Source organism: Rhinichthys klamathensis, unplaced genomic scaffold (genome assembly GCF_029890125.1).
Source record: "Rhinichthys klamathensis goyatoka isolate OS25496 unplaced genomic scaffold, OSU_Roscu_1.1 h1tg000554l_1, whole genome shotgun sequence".
NCBI classification, from domain to species: Eukaryota; Metazoa; Chordata; class Actinopteri; order Cypriniformes; family Leuciscidae; genus Rhinichthys; species Rhinichthys klamathensis.
In genome coordinates this window covers 3,201,237-3,213,852 of record NW_026607023.1, presented here as the reverse complement: position 1 = coordinate 3,213,852, position 12,616 = coordinate 3,201,237, and the positions used below count along the sequence as shown (strand labels likewise).

Below are 12,616 nucleotides of genomic sequence, written 5' to 3'. Positions count from 1 at the left end.
GATAAAACAAGCTTTTTTCCAAGAGTTATCTCTCTGACCATATTGCCAACATGGAACAGGGGACACTGTCCTCAGTGAACCTTTGCTTAGTTGGGAGTAGGAATCATCTCAAATCCACAGTGTCTTTTCCAGTGATGAGTATTGCTCATGTTTTATAACCTCCATTATTGATGATGCAATCCTCTACATGTTCTCCATGGGAACAAACATCAAAAGAAATCTTATCTGCTTGCATTTGCCTTTAATAAGTCATCTAATGCCATGCATAAAAATAGTGGCAAAAAGTTCTTCATGTGTTAAAAATTAATGTTGAAATCTTTAGAGGGCAGCATTAATCACTGAGAAGCATCTATAACTGATTATTGTAATTGAGTAAGTGACAGCAAACAATTACAGGACATGTCTCTTTTTTATGTTCTGAATTTCAACAGAGAACTATGAGTTTTTTTGTCACGCTTCACAAGGTCCAATTTGACGGAATGTTATTTGGGAAGAAACAGACGAAAATCTATGTTGCCAAGTCAATCATAAATGTCAAGAAGCTCCTGCACAAAGGCAGAAAACAAGTCAGATAAAGCCACTAATTCCAAATGCATTCTAGCCTTCAGTAGAATGTTTTCCCACAATAGCAGGAATCATACTCACTGTTGCTCACTTAATGATGGTTTATGGAGTTTGCAGCATTAAAACATGAATGCTCTTCATGTGCATGTCTCTGTACATAATTTATTTAGTAAGCTCTAGACTTCAATCTGAAGTTCTCAGATTAAAATTCTGTGGGCACTTCTTTTCCAAAGAAGTAGTCTCCACACCATGAGAAGTAAGGAACAAAGTGAAAGCTGACATCAAATGACATCTACATAAAAAAGCACATGAGTAAGTTCAAGCAGGGTTTTCATAATCAAATTAAATGCTTTTAAGACCTGAACATAAAATGAATACCATTTAACACCAGAATAATCCCAAACAATCTCAAAATGCATCATGTATCACAGATTGTTTTTCGTCACTGAGACAATCTGGGACACACTTTCGATAACGCCTTGGAACTTAACACAGCTTATCAGCAAAACAGGAAGTGGAGCTGGAGCGGAGTGATTATAGAATGCTTTGAGCAAGGAAGGGAAATTACTGTCGCTCCACTACACTAACATACTTTGCTCAGAGTCCCCTAAACTCACCAGAGTGAGTCTTGTGTCTTTCCATCCTCAAATTTAATACCTCTACAAATGATTAATAGAATTACATATTTTTAAAATACTATTTAAGATATTTAAGACTATTTACAGCCTTATTTGTTTTATAATTTTAATGTTTTAATACTGTTTAAGGGCTCTATGAAGTGTTTGTAGCATAGAAATTTGTTTTAAAAAATTGGGTCAGGGGTGTGCAGTAATATACAGTAAAATACTGTTTCTATTTTGAAGTGAACATTTAAAATAAGATCCATGGGGTAAGATGACCCCTGGCAGAAGTTGAGGCACCACAGTAGTGGTCATTATTTATTCATTATTATAATTCATGGATATATTATTTAATAATTATATGAATTAGATGCACATTTCAAAACAATTTCATTCTTCATCATGACCTAAAGGCCAATAGAGTTGAATCATTCAATCTAATTAATGATTTTAATTAAATATATAGGCCTATATATAATAATAGAATTGCATTTTATTCAGATGTAACTATTGTTTATTTTGTCTTTCATTATTGAAGTAAACTGTTTGGTAGAGAGAATGGAATACTGTTTAGTGTCTTTGGAATATGCACTTTACAAAATAGCACACAGACCATTGCAAAAGCCCATGTTGCACACTGAATATGTATTTTATTTTGAGTAAGTGTCTTACATAGATGGTGTATGTTCATGCTAGAAACTGTATAAGACTTCAGTGAAGTTTAGCACATAAAATAAAAAGAGAAAGAGAGAGAGAGAGAGAGAGAGAGAGAGAGAGAGAGAGAGAGAGAGAGAGAGAGAGAGAGAGAGAGAGAGAGAGGAGGGGGGTGGTGGTAATAAATTATGCATAATACTGCATAGAGGGGTTATCCAAGACAATATTTCTTACCAAAACAATGCAAACCATGCACTTAAATATTGCAAATGCCCTTTCCTATAACCCATCAAAATGACAATTTGAAAGATGAAGTACTCTCCTTCTGCTCAGGATTATTTTATTTTTTCCCGCATACATTTTATAATAAAAATATTTGTTTATAGCAAGTACTTACTAGAGCCCGACCGATATATCGGCGGGCCGATATTATCGGCCGATTTTAGGCATTTTCCTAACTATCGGTATCGGCATTTATAATGGCCGATAAATGAATATTTAAAAAAATGCGGGTGCAGTGATTCATGTCAGGGTGGCGCTGCCAATAAAGCACCTAAAAGCTGTCACAAGAACTGGCAAAAGTAATGATTATGAATACAACAAATATAGCAAGGAGACATTTTAATTGTTTATTAATAAACAAGTGTTTTCAGTCAGTGTCAGCCAAAGATGAAGTTGACGATGCTGACTCGCGATCTTCAGTGAACGCGTGCCAGAGAGAAATGCACATTTCATACGATTAGCCTTCATGAGTCTGTCTGTCTTTCGTTTTGAATTGTTCTGTTTAAAAGTAGACATTTCAATATAGATATATTTCAATTCTCAGGTCTATACGCTGAGTTTCGGTTCATGAAACGAGCTCCAGTTCACCCGCAGGCGCCTCCGTGTCGAGATTATCTATCGTCTGCTATATTTACTTCTTATAAATTAAATCCAGGCAAATGGTTGATGAAACATTGATTAAAATTAAGATACAATTAATACAAAACGAAATTCACTTTGAAACGAAAGGTTTTGTGCTTTCTGTTTGATGTCTATGTGAAAGTTTCAAAGCATTAGTGCCGCTTTCAGAGCGCTCACGTCCGTAGTGCTGAACTGTTGCGTCTGTAACATTGTTTTTTCCTCATAAATGCGAACACGAAAAATAAAATAAAATGAATATTTTATGTAGCCTGTGGAGTCTGAGAGGCAACCCTTCTTCATCCGGTGGGTAGTAGCCTACTTGTGATTTGCGCAGTGTAATTCACAGAATTGATTTCTCTGCTACAAGCCTCTGTCACGTATTGTGTGAGCTTGTGACTATTGCAAGCGCGCAGCTGAGAAGTCCTGATTATATTGTCTGCTATATTTAGGCCTACTTCTTATTTATTAAGGCAATTGGTTGATGAAACATTGATTAAAATGCGTGGCGCGAGCGATCTCCGACAGTAAACTGATTCTGCTGTGTCTCGGGTAAACAGCTGTTGCGACGCGAGCAGTAACGGCCGCGTCCGGTGTAGACACAGTGTTAAAGCTCATTCTGCCTATAACGCTACGTTACAACATCAAGCAATATTCCAAAAATGTATATAATTATAACACTTTATATAGGGCCATTTTGCATTAAGAGTAGCCTAGTTTCACGTTTAGTACATTTTGGTTACTAATTATTTAAAATAGTATAAAAGTACTGTATGTAATTAAAAACGTTTTCATTATGATATTATCAATTTTACTTTAGTAAAAAAGATCTGAGTTATTCCTCCACTGGTAGAGATTAGAGGAATTAAGAGTAAAAATAGAAGATAATAAGGTTTTGTCAGTGACAATTTTTATATATTTATTGATACAAGTTATGACTAAATTAAAAGACAAAGTCGTTAGTGAAGATTATGCAACAGTATTTAGAATATAATATAATATAACATGCAATGCAAACTAGTTTGGTTACAGCTCAACTGTATAATTCTCATTCTATTATTCCCCCTGCCTCCATTACATATCTGTGTCACAAGAGTTTGATCACCACATTTGAGTGATCATTGCACAACGTGTTTATAAAATATATTTATTCTGTTTATAGCTACTGTGTAAAGTACCCATCAAAAGTTTGTACACACCAATAGGAAAGTGTCCAAACTTTTGACTGGTATACTGTACTATAATACACATAAATAACATTGCTACTGTATTATAATATACACATAAATAATATCGGCCGATATATCGGTATCGGACTTTTTTCACTCCCTAATATCGGTATCGGCATCGGCCCCCAAAAATCCATATCGGTCGGGCTCTAGTACTTACCAGACTGATGTTCCCTGTATGTAGATGTTCACTTACAAATCAGCACTAACATGGTTTCCGCTGCATGATTTCATAAAGTGACAAATAAATACAGCACTATTGCTTCAAGGCAAATTGGAATGGGACAAGAAACAGAAGTTTACTCTTCATGAGAATGATTGTGACATAGTGTTGGCGAAGAGCAATGGTCACTTTGGAATGTGATTGGACAAGCACATATTTTTCCACAATACAACCCAATGAGAAGGTTGTTTGCTTGGAGCTTTTTCAGAAAGCTGTACAGAATTCTGTTGTTTTGGTCAGACAGGAGAGACGTGTTATGCGGATAAAGCACAAGCAGTTAGTGCGCATTACCCGATGTGCCATGCAGTGGTGATCGTATGGGCATCGGGATCAGATTTTCTTTTTTTTTCTTTTTTGTTACTACTGACACTTTTGCAGATTGATGCAAGGGTTTTCAAAATGGGGGTAAATGAGATTTGACAGAAAAGGTGATTTTATACATTTTTTTTCATTTAGGATATAAATAAATGTAAGATTTTTTATGTTGAAATATCCAGTTACTAAAAACCCAGTTTATTGTTTATTGACTACCGTTGGGTTTAACTCCCCCAAAAGTGTAAACATTGAGCCCCTCAGGCACCATCAAAACATTGAGAGCGGTCCGCTCAGATCTGTTAATCTCTTTATAGCTCAACTCATATCAAGAGTTTGTGGCATGGCTAGCAGACTGAGCCAGTGGGTTTATATCCGGTGTGGGACCATGACTGACGCATTACATAGCAAAAGAAATTTAGCTTCGGTTGCAGAAGTGCAAGCCAAGTTTGCTGCATTTAGACCATAAAAAATTGAACAGCCCTTAAAAAAATAAGTATACTTAAGTAAAGATCAAGTATAATTTTAAGTATATTTTATGTAGTAAGTATACTAATATCAATGTTCTATACTTGTAAGTGTACTCAATAGTTTTTCAATATTACTAAATAAACTAAATTGGCCCACCTTTAGTGTATAAAATATACTTTTAAGTATACTTTAAGTGTAACAATATTAAATGTTGAGTACACAATTAGTTTAAAACAAAATATTTTGTTTGTAATGCAACTATACTACAAGTGAACGTATACTGAATGTTTACTTGTCAAATACTTTGAAGTATACTCTCAGTAAACTATTAGTTTAGTAGTTTTATACTGCAAGTATACTTTTCTTTTTTTTCTTTAAGTGAACATCACATCTGTGGCGAGCTCCCCGAGCACTTGTCAGCTTGTTATGGAAATGGAGAGGATCCAATCGCCAGGAGGTGGAGTCAGGAAATGAGAGCCAACTGAGAACCATCAGGAGAAGAGGATATAATCACAACAGAAAGAAGCTTAGGGTAGACTAGATCTCCCAAGAGCCAGACTAACACTTTCTCTGGTTCTTTTCTCCTGTAGGCTCCAGTGATTGTTAAAGAACCCATGCTGCAGTTCTCCAGCAGATTGCTACACGTTCACTTATGCACTGAAGCACCAGCTTTCCTGCATCTTGGAACATCCACACTAAATTTAATCTTTGTCACTTAATAAAGGCCCCTCCGGGAATGTAAATTTATTCTTACATTTACATCATAAAAATCATAGAAGATTTCATAGCAAAAATATTTTACTTGATAACAAAAAAAAAACATGAACTATCAGAGGGCAGAAGGTAGGAAGCAGATTGTGTATAACAGGTTTATCAGCTTCATTATCAGATCAAGTTTTGATCATGTTGAAAATGTAAATGCCCTAGATTTGTGTATAAAATATGATTCAGTAGGCTAATATATTCATAAATAGACATTATATTCATTGTTTAAAAGGATATTACAACAAATGTTATATGAGAATACAATGTTTTTAAAATGTTTCTTACATTTTGTAGCATGTATTGGCAAACAAGCATTCTGTTTTCAATGACTTTATACCCAAACCTGTAACGTATCCTGGGGAATACAAACATTTAAAATATAGCTGCGAGCAGCGATTACGGGCCCAAGCCGGTGCCACCGCAACCCCGGTGCCTTTAGTTACCTAAAGGCACCGGGGTGGCGGTGCCGCCGGCTTTGGCCCTTCATCGCTGCTCGCAGCTATATTTTAAATGTTTGTATTCCCCAGGATACGTTACACGTTTGGGTATAAAGTCATTGAAAACAGAATGCTTGTTTGCCAAATATATATATATATATATATAAAGCCGGTGGCACCGCCACCCTGGTGCCTTTAGGGTTATTGTGCACAACGTGACACAAAATATCAAAATATCTGCTCGCTATCTGCCGAAGGGCTCTGGTAGTTCCGCTTCAGCACTGATGATGTTGTACAAATAGTGCGCTCTGGTTGGTCTGGATTATTCGGGATTTTTTATTTTATACAGAAATAAGTTTTTTATAATTCAGATGAGAATACAGTAAGTGTTGATTAAAATGAAGGAAAACGAATAGGCGATATTGATCTGAAATATAGCACATTAATTTTAAATTTATTTAGGTTCAATTACCAAGCATACAATCTTAATTTAATTTAAAGCAAACAATACATTTAAAATATATGGGTTGTATGCACATTTTGTAATAAAAAAAAGATATATATCCAAAAAGACAAGGCCTTAAAGGGTTAAACTCTTGTCACTGTAACAGACACAATCTCTCTCACAAACACACACACACACACACACACACACACACACACGTCAAGTAACTTACATTTTAGATGCAATATTGACTTTATTTCAGTTTTAGCAGCGAAAATAGTTAAATAAAGATCACAGCAGAACCATCGAGCATCTCACAGCAACGTGTTTTCTCATTACTAAATGATTCAGCATTTTGAACGAATTGGTTGACTCAAAGATTCAATGACCAATCCATAAACATCTGTCTCATTCATGACTGACTCAGTCGTTCGAAAAAATTGTTTGAACGAATGAATCAATGACTCGCTCATTAAGACGGTCGCCTGGTGACACCTAATGATGTTTTAGTGTTGTTTAAAAGTATCATTCTTTCCAACGATTGTTAATTAACTCATATTTAAAACAATCTCATAACATTATTTAATGCATTGTTATTTTTCAGTGTAAACGATTTAATTTGATCACCCCTACCTAGAGTAACAGCCATATAGTGTCTTATTATTCTAAATAATTGAATTTATTGATCACATTTACAAATTAAAAATGAAAGATGAAGCATACTTTTAATAAGACTAGACTAGGGGTGCCCTGCAGATATTACAATATGCAGATTTAAATATACCATGGCCCCCCACCGTCAATTTGATGTGTGTGTGTGTGTATAATAAAATAATTTAGTCACTACAATTAAAACTTGAACGTGTTTGCTTACTAAATTGTGAGCAGAACGAAAGTTGCAGCAAAGATCAGCAACAGGAGTCAAAATTCATTAATCACGAGAGTGAAGAGCTGACTGAAAAAAATTATGACGGAATATTTTGTGTAAAAGCTTGTTGTTGTGTTTTCCCTGAAAACCGGAAGCAATCGGCCCCCGATATGGCGCTAATTTTAAAGTGACACTAAAAAGTATGCGGCTACACTGGCATTCATAACGGTGCGCGTCCATGGCGACGAGCGAGCAAAACAGAGCGAACATTTTTTCATTTCTACTTCCATAGAAATTAATTGGAGCGCTCTGCGAACGCCACCACTATAAATGTCCACGCGGACGTCCTTACTTTACTTTCACTTTTATATTAGCGATTTAAAAGCCCTCGCTGGTGTCACACGTCGATTAACCGGTGGGAAAAGATCCTCACAGCCACATACCTAATATATTTATATTTAATTACAATAGCCATACCTGATAAAAAGTTTTATGTACTGAGTTGATATCATTTTGGACACAAGAGGGCAGTATAGCCCTATGAATTACTTGATGTATTTATTTTTTAACTGAATAGCGCATTCTGGCTGTTTTAAACTTGTACATTATTCTTAAATTGAAAACAAGAATAAAATGGGTTTAGTTCTGATATTTGTATCATTTTATCTTGAAATAAATGGTGTATAATTAATTTTTTAGAAGATATGAGGCTTTTAGTGTTTACTTTTTTGACATGACTTTAATCCCTTGCCATAGCAAAACAATTTGAGATATTCAATAGCCATTCACAATTTAGCTTCTTTAATGTATTTTCATCATGTTGAGAAAGTTTGGTGGGAATTAAATAAACCACTTAAGAGCAGTGGGTAAAAAATCAGAGGCTGATTTTGGCAAAAAATCTGACTTCCTGTTGATCCGAGCTAATGACTGTTAATTAGAAAGTTGTCCGGCTCTAGGAGAACAATATACATACCGATTTTTGTTACTGTAGGTAAAACTAATACCCCATTTTTGACTAAAGGTAGCGCTACTGAGCCCCTCACCACGCCCGTTTCTGAAACTTTGCACATGTCTCCTGGCTAATAAATGAGATGTGTCTGTCGAGTTTCATGCAATTTCAAGCATGTTAAGAGTCTCAAAAGCATAAAAAAAGAATATTAAAGTGCCATGGCAACAATATTTTAGAGATTAAATAATCCTTTCAGAGGTCTACATCAGCCGTGTGTTTACATTATACAGATGAAGTTTGAAGCAAATCGGGTAAAAATAAGAGGGTGATTTCAAAGCATTTAGAAAGTGACACACTTCCTGCTGCCAGTTGGTGGCGCTATAACTTTGACTCACAATAGTTACATCCATGTGATCGGCCTCTTACCACGAACACACTGCTGAAGTTTCATCAAGATCAGTTAATGTATGAAGAAGTTATAACACACTTCCTGTTTCACGTTTCTCGCCATAAATTAGTTTCCTCGCCACAGCCAAACCGTTCGAGATATCAAAAATCCACTGGCAATTTTTCATCCTCAATGTCTTGACTTCATGCTGACCGAGTTTCGAGGCGTTTGTTTGAATTCTCTGATGTATTTGGATGCTAAACTATTCTTTATTATAGGCTTTGTACTTCACTCACGTTCCAATATCGACAGAAAAAGCATCCACATTCAGACCAAAATAGACGACTTCCTGTTGGGCTGGCTTAAAACTTAGAGCACGAAAGTGGTTTGGCCCGATGAGGTGTATATGTGTACAGAGTTTCATATTATTACATGCAAGTGTGTTTGATTTATGGACCAAATATTCAGACCAATTTATGGACCAAGTTAATTTAATTAATAAACTAATTATATAAAACTATTGTCTATGCACTACAATTAAACTGGTTAAATGCCTTTACTTTATTAATAAAACTTATTTAAAAAATACAAGGCTTAAGACATTTATTTTCTTTTTTAATGCAGGCCAAACCACACAGCAGTGAAATGGTTAATCTAGCCCCCCTCCCCCTTCCCCTACACACACACACACACACACACACACACACACACACACACACACACACACACACACACACACACACACACACACACACACACACACACACACACACACACACACACACACACACACACACACACACACACACACACACACACACACAGACAGACAGACACAGACACAGAGATATGGCAAGCCATTTTAACATTTAACAGCTAGACTGGATATGTGTTGCATATGTAATTCAGTATTGCCTAGTCAAAAAGAACATTTCAGATATCCACAACTACATTATTCCTATCCATAATTGTCATTTCAGATATCCACAAAGACATTCTTCCTAGGACATTTGTATGGGGTTTATCAATACAGATATCTACAATTCAGTTGGAGATATCCACTATGTGAATTATGGATATCTGCAACTGAATTGTAGATATCTGTAATTCCAGTTTGAGATATCTACAATTTGATTCTGACTAGTCATAACTCCAGTTCAAGATATCTTTAATTAACCTCAATTCAAGATATCTTTAATTAACCTCAATTCAAGATATCTACATGTTCCTTTTCAGATATCTTAAATTAAGTTTTGACTAGGCGAAATTACGTTGTAGATATCTGTAACTGGAATTATGACTAGTCAAAATCGCGTTGTAGATATCTCAAACTGGAGTTAGGGATAGTCATAATTTAATTGTAGATATTTATTATCAAGTTATAGATATCTTGAAATTAATTTGGATTGTCATTTAAGATGTGTGACGAGTTGAATGTCGTTTTCCGTTTGTCGTTTAATTCCGGATAGTCAAACTTAGCTTTTAAATGTTAAAAGGGCTTGCCATACAGAGACGTAGGCTCAGAGAGAGGCTCACCATATTCAAACCAAAATATCTGACTTCGTGTTGTTCGGAGCTAATGACTGTCAATTAGAAAGTTGTCCGGCTCGAGGAGAACAATATACATACCGATTTTTGTAACTGTAGATAAAACTAATCCCCCCACTTTTGACAAAAGGTGGCGCTACTGAGCCCTCACCACGCCCGTTTCTGAAACTTTGCACATGTCTACTGGCTAATAAATGTAATGTGTCTGTCGAGTTTTATGCAATTTCAAGCATGCTAAGAGTCTCAAAAGCATCAAACAAGAATTTTAAAGTTCGATGCATTGCCACGGCAACAGTATCTAAGATATCAATAATCTTTTCACAGGTCTACATCTGCCGTGTGTTTACATTATACATATAAAGTTTGAAGCAAATCGGGTAAAAATAAGAGGGTTATTTCAAAGCATTTTGAAAGTGACACACTTCCTGCTGCCAGTTGGTGGCGCTATAATTTTGACTCACAATAGTCACATCCATGTGATCGGGCTCTTACAGCGAACACACTGCTGAAGTTTCATCAAGATCAGTCAATGTATGCAGAAGTTATAACACACTTCCTGTTTCTTGTTTCTCGCCATAAATTCGTTTCCTCGCCACGGCCAAACCGTTCGAGATATCAAAAATCCGCTGGCAATTTTTCATCCTCAGTGTCTTGACTTCATGCTGACCGAGTTTCGTGCCGTGTGTTTGAATTCTCTGGGAGGAGTATTTCGAATTCCTGAGCATGGGTTTTCCAAACAACCCTAAATAGCCGACATCCTGTTGGGCTGGGGTAAAAAATTAGAGCATGAAGTATATATGAACCAATGAGATCTATAAGTGTACCGAGTTTCATATTATTCCTTGCAAGCGTGTTTGATTTATGGACCAAGTTTTCGGACCGCGTTCCAGGGGGCGCTGTCGAGCCCCCCTGCCACGCCCGGGTACCAGCTTCAGCCCGGCCCTGATGGCCGCGGGTTCTGACCCGTGTGCAAAGTTTCAAGAGTTTTTGAGCACGTTAAGGCCCCTAAAAGTGCCCGAATAGTCGATAGAACATTTTTAAAAAATGTATCCTAAGGAAAACAATAGGGCTTGGGCCCTAAAAACAATAGGGCCTTCACCCTTTCAGGGCTTGGGCCCTAAAAATAATAATCCTAAGGAAAACAATAGGGCCTCCGCCTTTTCAAGGCTTGGGCCCTAATAAAAAGAAATAAATACAGGAAATAAAAAACCTGTATAAAAAAAAAATAATAATCACAAATTTGTGTCCTAATAAGATGGAAAATAGCAATAAATACATTTTCTGATGTTTCCATGTCTTGCCCTTTTTAGGGTTAACATGAGCATCCTTTGTTGATGGACCCGTGACCCCAGATGATGAAGCCCCTGATACTCCAAATGTGCCAGAGGACACGGAGAGGCAATCATCTACACCTTCAGCTCAGGAGTTGTTTTTTTAAAATGATTAATTATGAGTGTTGTAAAACATGCCATTTATTTTTGTTACAATTAAAAAAAACTGACCATTTATAATTTGTGTACAAGAACTTTTGAATAAATGTATTATTTGAAAGATCATAAATGGCTCTTAATCTACTCTTCAAATTGCAACAACAGAAATAAAGGTAAATGTTTAAGGGTGATGTTTAGGCAGGTGGGTAAGATGATTCAGGTCGCCAGTTTATGATCAGCTATGGCTATGCGTTTATTTGTAGAAACTGGCTCTATTGGGCATGATGCAGCGGGCATCACAAGTGGTATTGCATTGCACAACTCAAAAAAAGGTTGATCATCGGAAATTCTGAATGCACAGTTCCTCTGTGAAATCATGTACTGTTACCTCCCAGAAACACATGATACCACTCCCAAGTGTAAGGGGCTATCCTTTCCATCAATGACTGGATAACACGCCTAAGTCTCCTTCGATTAAAAATACTGGCTAGTGGCTGTGATAAACATAAACATCTGTCACCATGATTTTTGGAATGACTTATCGCGAGAGGAATAATAAAAAAAAATGTTTTGCCGCATAACATCGTTTAATGGAAACGCCGTCATTTCGCAATAGTTTTTATCAACATTTAGAAAATATCGCAAAAGTTTGACGCATATATGTAATGGAAACGTGGCTACTGGCATTCTGATCACACACTCACAACACGTGCATGCAGCCTGGATGGCCGTATTAAATATTTGCACACCACATGGTCATTGATGCATTCAAAGCGCTTAGACATTCGTAATGTGATTTAGCCATGTAGGACA

General features: G+C 36.3%; 1 protein-coding gene across 1 annotated transcript in view; it reads right to left on the bottom strand.

The window, feature by feature from the left end:
* gabra3 (gamma-aminobutyric acid type A receptor subunit alpha3) overlaps positions 1-12,616 on the bottom strand; it is a 597,199-nt gene that overhangs the window by 287,781 nt on the left and 296,802 nt on the right. The gene's annotated exons all lie outside the window — the stretch shown is intronic.